The sequence below is a fragment of the Octopus bimaculoides genome, chromosome 1 (genome assembly GCF_046866305.1).
Source record: "Octopus bimaculoides isolate indiv1 chromosome 1, ASM4686630v1, whole genome shotgun sequence".
Lineage (NCBI taxonomy): Eukaryota > Metazoa > Mollusca > Cephalopoda > Octopoda > Octopodidae > Octopus > Octopus bimaculoides.
In genome coordinates, this window is record NC_142928.1 from 18,586,860 (window position 1) to 18,594,359 (window position 7,500).

The 7,500-nt window shown below is 36.9% G+C and overlaps 1 protein-coding gene across 4 annotated transcripts in view; it reads left to right on the top strand.

Moving 5' to 3' along the window:
• The window catches only part of LOC106867686 (protein unc-13 homolog D), a 467,325-nt gene that overhangs the window by 81,424 nt on the left and 378,401 nt on the right, over positions 1 to 7,500 (top strand). The window lies entirely within an intron of this gene.

Here is a 7,500-nt window from a genome sequence, read left to right on the forward strand (position 1 = left end):
TCTTTACTGTTCTTCCTTCCCCAGTAGAAAATGGTATTCTTCCTTCCATCTCTTATTCAAAATATTAAACTTCCATCCATGTTGTTGTGTGATGGTGGAATATAATAGTGATGCTGCTGACAGTATAGAGTGGTAATGGTAGTGTAGTGTGGTAGTGGTACTGCTCATGTTGTAGTGTGGTTGAAGTAGTTGTACAATGTCTTAGTGGTTGTATAGTGTGATAGTGTTGTGTTGTATGGGTGTTGTAGTAGACTGGTATTAGTGGTGCTAATGTGGTGTTTGTAGCGCAGTATGGTGACAGAGGTGGAGTGTAGTGGTGGAGATGTACAGGCGTGGTGGTGTAGTATGATCAGCCTTGATCAAGCAGACATGCAATTGAAAGCCTTCCAGCTATGACTACCCTGTCTTTTCCAAGATTCATGGAAGTGTTTACTAATGCATCTTTTTCTGAAATGGCTGGGAGTGATTTGAAGGAGATTTGACTGATTTTTCTAGGAGGTCAAGCAACTATGCAGAGCTTTTCCCATTAGCTAGTGTGTTGTGGTGATGTAGTGGCAGGAGTGTACTATGTGTTGTAGTAGTATAGTGTAGTCACAGTCTTCTAGTATAGTGTTATAGGTGTAGCATGGTCTGGTAGTTGGTTTGTAGTTGATGTTAGCATTGATTATGATGTTATGGTATGACAGTAAAGGTGGTGAGATGGCTGAGTAATTAGCATGTTGGACAAAATGCTTAGCTGTATTTTATCCGTCTTCACGTTCTGAGTTCAAATTCTGCCAAGATCAGCTTTACCTTTCATCCTCTTGGGGTTGATGAAATAAGTACCAGTTGAATACTGGAGTTGATGTAATCGACTATCCCCCTCCCACAAATTTCAGGCCTTGTGCCTATAGTAGAAAGAACATGGTGTGATAGTGTTATTGCTTATGGGGCTGCTGTTGTTTCTTCTAGGTCAGTCTCGATTGACCCCTACCTATGATAAAAGATGTTCCAGGCATAAACACCCAATCTTACTTATTTAGAACTGCATTATCAAATGTGTCCTTCCTTGTTTGGTATGTTACTGCATAATTTGATGGAGACTTGGCATCTATTTCAAGCAGATGTGTAGAATAATGGTTCTCAATCATATTTTGTCCATGGACTCCTGTGATTCTTATTTTTACTCAGGTAGACCCCGCTCCATAGCCATCCAATGTTTAAAAAATATTTTGATAATCAAATATTATCATGAATTGAATAAAAAATTGCTAAAATATTTTGGGTATTGTAAAAAGTATAACTAGCTTATTCTTTTACTCTTTTACTTGTTTCAGTCATTTGACTGTGGCCATGCTGGAGCACCGCCTTTAGTCGAGCAAATCAACCCCGGGACTTATTCTTTGTAAGCCTTGTACTTATTCTATCGGTCTCTTTTGCCAAACCGCTTAGTGACAGGGACATAAACACACCAGCATCGGTTGTCAAGCAATGCTTGGGGGACAAACACAGACACACAAACATACACACACACATATATATGCATATATACGACGGGCTTCTTTCAGTTTCCGTCTACCAAATCCACTCACAAGGCTTTGGTCGGCCCGAGGCTATAGGAGAAGACACTTGCCCAAGATGCCACGCAGTGGGACTGAACCCGGAACCATGTGGATGGTAAGCAAGCTACTTACCACACAGCCACTCCTGTGCCTAATATTTAACTCCTGCACATCATTTTTAACAAAATTTAATATGGATTGCCAAGGGCCACAGGAACCCCAACCAAGAACCACCGATATAGAGGTACACTCTCAGTGGCTTGTGTAGTGGTGTTGAAGTCATGTTGTTATAGTGAGGTAGTGATGTTGTAGTATAATCATTATAGTGGTGGGATCATTCTATCCTTCATTCATGACCATGTTACCCAACGTGTCCTTCACTTTTAAAGCAGCAAGTTGTGAGTTGGCTATATTTCTAGCAGACTGAGACATCCTTTGATGGTTCATGGTAGTCTTGTGGTTTAATTGCACTGTAATGGTGATATTTTAACGTTGATGATGATGATATTTTTGTAGCTGGTTAGAACAGTGGTTACTAAGCAGCATTCCACCACAAACTGGTGTGCTGCATGATATAGGTTAGTACACTGGCAACAATAGTGGATGATTATCTTCTGCTAGTGATATAAATATGAGTGCTTATATGCACCATAAGTCCATATGAAAAGTTCTCCCATAGTAAATAATGCAGTATTTTGTGTTCTAACTTTTAAGTGAGAATAAAATTATATTTAAAAGACATGAAAACACAAACTGAAGTCCTAAATATAACCTTGATAAGTATATTACATTTATTTGAACATGGAAATACTTAATCATTTCTGCAGTTTAAATTTTTTTAAAGCTTAAAATACATGCAGTACCATTTTTGATACATTTTTGGACTTTATGTATTAAGTGTGGCAACAATGAATAAATATTTCTGTCTTTATTCAAATAAATATAACACAATTATCAAGACTATATTTAGAACTTCAGTGTGTACTTTCCATATTTCGAAATATAATTTTATTATTTTTGCTGTGTATCACTTTATATCTGACAGCACACAAGTGTGTTATGGAGAACACTTTGGTAACCACAATTCTAACTATCTGATCTATTCAACCTAGCTATCTGACCACTTCTAATCAGTTCCCTACTGTTTACTATTTACGTCACAAGATACAACTAATGACTTAAATTAGTTTTTGTATATAAACATCTTCCTCCTTGTATCACTAAACTGATAATCAACTCCTAGTGACTTCCTTGTCAATCCCTCACCATTGTAATCACACTAGGCTGTTCCCAGCAGGCAGTATATATATATATATATCTATATATATATATATATATATATCATCATCATCATCATCATCATCATCATTTAACGTCCACTTTCCATGCAAGCATGGGTTGGATGATTTGACTGGGGGACTGGTGAAGCGGATGGCTTCACCATCTTAAAATTGCAGAGGAATTTGTCGATGGGCAGTTTAGCTTCTTGGTAAAGCAACTGACACATAATCATAGGGATGTGAGTTTGAGTCTCATGGCTGGCCACCGACAGATTTTTCTGCAAAATATGGATAGATTATCCTGTTCATGTTTTATTATCAGCATTATCCTGCGTTTGAGAATAAAATTATTTCCTTATCTGTATCTTTCAATACATCTCAACACTTCTAAAGCAAACTTTATTTGTCGACTTTCAACATAAGTTGAATTTATAGATATATTGTATATGATGATGATAATATATATATATATATATATATATATATATCATCATCATCATTGTTTAACGTCCGCCTTCCAGGCTAGCATGGGTTGGACGATTTGACTGAGGACTGGCGAACCAGAAGGCTACACCAGGCTCCAATCTGATTTGGCAGAGTTTCTACAGCTGGATGCCCTTCCTAATGCCAACCACTCCGAGAGTGTAGTGGGTGCTTTTACCTGCCACAGGCACGAAGGCCAGTCAAGCGGTACTGGCAACGGCCACGCTCAAAATGGTGCATTTTATGTGCCACCTGCACGGGAGCCAGTCCGGCGGCACTGGCAACGACCTCGCTATGTCTTTTCACGTGCCAGGAAGGCGACGCTGGTAATGATCATGCTCAAATGGTGCTATTTATGTGTCACTGGCACGGAAGCCAGACAGCTGCTCTGGCAACGATCATTTATATATGTATATATATATATATATATATATATATATATATATATATATATATATATATATATATAAACAATATATGAGTGTATGCATATATATGTACATGCATGTATATACGTTCATCTACATGTACATATAGATACATAACTGGGTACATGACGTGGCAAACGAACAAGGGCAAAATGGTAAACAAGGTGCAACAAACAAGCAGGCCACATAGAAACATCCCCTTCATCAGCTGCCACCATTAAAACTCTGGCGTTTCGAAGAATTAAGGCAGTACGCATCGTTAAAATGGTTCTTTCCACGAACACAAATTAAATTGTTTTCGTGGAGGGTAGTGGCGGACGGAAAACAAGACAGGAAAACGAAACGGTGAAATAAACAAACAAAAGAGCTGTACAGCCAGACATGAAGTGTGTATGTCTTGAACGCTGTGAAGCACGTACAGGAGGGGCAAAGAAGTACGTGCGAGCTTGGTGATTCCAAGAATGAAAAGAAAAGCAGCCGGACACACGTGACCAAGGCTGTGTGAAGAGAAAGAGTAGCAGAGGGAAAAGGAGGGGAGGAAGTAGAATAAAAGTGAGCAACGAGAGGTAGAGAGAGAGAGAGAGAGAGAGAGAGAGAGAGAGAGAGAGAGAGAGAGAGAGAGAGAGAGAGATAGTAGTAGTAACGGTGAGAGGCGAAGGACGGGTAACAAGAGAAGGAGAGAGAGAGAGAAGTAGTGACAGGTAGAGGCGAAGAACAGTAGAGGGAAGAATGAGAAGGGGAGATAGAAATAGAGAGAGTCACGTTAGAAAAATAGTTAATACTGTATAAAGGTAACGCGTGCGTTCTGTCGTGATACAAACAATATATGAGTGTATGCATATATATGTACATGTATGTATATACGTTCATCTACATGTACATATAGATACATAATTGGGTACATGACGTGGCAAAAGAACAAGGACAAAATGGTAAACAAGGTGCAACAAACAAGCAGGCCACATAGAAACATCCCCTTCATCAGCTGCCACCATTAAAACTCCGGCGTTTCGAAGAATTAAGGCAGTACGCATCGTTAAAATGGTTCTTCCCACGAACACAAATTAAATTGTTTTCGTGGAGGGTAGTGGCGGACGGAAAACAAGACATGTATATATATATATATATATATATATATATATATATATATATATATATATATATATATATATATATTTATTTATATGTGTATATATATATATATATATATATATATATATATATATATTTATTTATATGTGTATATATATATATATATATATATATATATATATATATATATATATATATATATATATACCTACATATATTTTATTTGAGAAATATATGTATATATATGTATACACATCACACACACACACACACACACGCGCGCACGCACACACACACACACACACACACACACACACACATATGTAGGGTGTTCCTATTCATTTGCACAAGGAAAAATTTGAAATAAAATACAAAATAACTCTGTGCTCTGATGTTGGTAGGTATGTACGATTTTTATTTAATTATGCTGACAACTGAACAAATTGTTTCATTACTCAAGGGAACTTTTTCAAAGTAAGCTTTGCAAGCATTAGTTGAGAAAGAGACTTTGAGGAATGAAACAATTTGTACAGTTGTCAGCATCATTAAATAAAAATTATCATCATCATCATTGTTTTAATGTCCACTTTTCTATTCTTGTATGGTTCAGATAGAATTTGTTGAAACAGATGTTCTGTGATCAGATGCCCTCTCTGTTGCCATCTCTCACAAGTTAACAAGCAAGGTTATATCTCCCCTTGGCCAGACATGTTTTCATGATAGAGTGGAAATGAAGGACACTGCATGTATGGTGGTGTTGCTTGTTTACAACTGTCACACAAGACCAAAACAAAGAAATGCAAACACACACACACACACACCTTTCTCTCACACATAGGCAGGCTTCTATCAGTTTCTGTCTATGAAATCCACTTACGAGCTTCGATGGCCTAGGGCTATAGGAGAAGATATTTGCCCAAGGAGACTAAACAAAAATAGCATGGTTGAAAACTTCTTACCCATGTGGCCATGTCTACACACATATATATATTAATATACATACATAGGAGCAGGCATGGCAGGGTCATAAGAAGCTTGCTTCCCAATCACATGGTTCTGGGTTCAGTCCCACTGTATGGAACTTTGGGCAAGTGCCTTCTACTATAACCTCAGACCACTGACCAAAGCCTTGTGAATGGATCTAGTATACAGAAACTGAAAGAAGCCTGTCGTATATATATATATATATATATATATATATATATATATATATATATATATATATATATATATATATATATATATATATATATATATATATATATATATATATATATATATATATATATATATATATATATATATATATATATATAATTGCAACGTGGAAGGTGTTTATAGGCAATTTAAAAACACACACAATCCGTTAGATTCACTTCAACATTTAAATTTAATTTGTCAAAATATTTTCGTCGCTTTGAGACCGCAACCTGTTCACTGACAAAATTCTGTGCTGCAGCATGGAATTTTGTCAGTGGACAGGTCGCGGTCTCAAAGCAACGAAAATATTTTGGCAAATTAAATTTAAATGTTGAAGTGAATCTAACGGTTTTTGTGTGTTTTTAAATGGCTTATAAACACCTTCCATGCTACAATTGTTTTTGCTTCTGCACAAGTAAAGGATTATATATATACTAGCAGTATAACCCGACCTTGTCCGGGTATGACTTATTATGCCATCTATGATAAGTCTTGCTAGCTGAAAATCAACTAAAAAAAGAAAGCCTTACAACGAAAAAACCCTTATGATGTAAATATGTTCATAATTCAAAAGACGATGAAATTAATAGGGAAAGTCTGAAGGCTGTTTTGCGTAAAATCATTAAGCATACGTAAATTTCATCCGTGTAATTGGCTATAGAAATGCTTGTGCAAAACAACTTTTTGCGCTGCCTTGATTATACATAGCAGGGTAATTCCTTTTAGCAGGAGCTAGGACGGCAATTTCTGATGAAGCAATTGCTGGCGATCTGTTGCTACACAGTTTTGCCAGAATTCTATCAGATTGGGCAGAAGATGTTGATGCACCATTTTGCATTATGTTCAACGTAGCTTCTGGAATGTGGTGCATTACTGCAGTCTGTTGCTGTCATTTTAAACCGGTTGCTGTCTTTCCCCAGCAAACTCTCTTCTTTGGAGGCATAATCTATGTATATATTAAACAAAACAACAAAAGTTATAATAGATGGCAGTGTCGGTACTTTTCATATATCTGTAATTTTTCAGATTAACACCCGCACGATTACCCAACCCTAACCCTAACCCTAACCCTGACCCTAAAAACCGTAACCGTAACATTAATCCTAAACTCTAACCCTGACCCTAAAACCCTAACCCTAACACCCTAGTGAAAATCGTGGTAAATTTACAAAACATTGACGAACATGAGTTATATTTTACTGAATCATTGTGTACTTGCACGTGTATGCTTTTGAGAGAGCAAGAAAGGAAGAGGTAGAGAGGGGGAGAGAAAAGAATAGGGGTAGTTAAAAGTTTTCTTATGACTGCTTCTCTTCACTGCCTATTATTTCATTAGAAATCTAAGGATGCACATAAGCACATAATAGAGAAAAATGAAACAAATATGGACGACTTGCTCCGAAACACCACCGAGTGGGGAACACTTCTCAAAAATAACCTGCAGTTGTTTCCTTCAAAATTCCTACATGCTTGAAA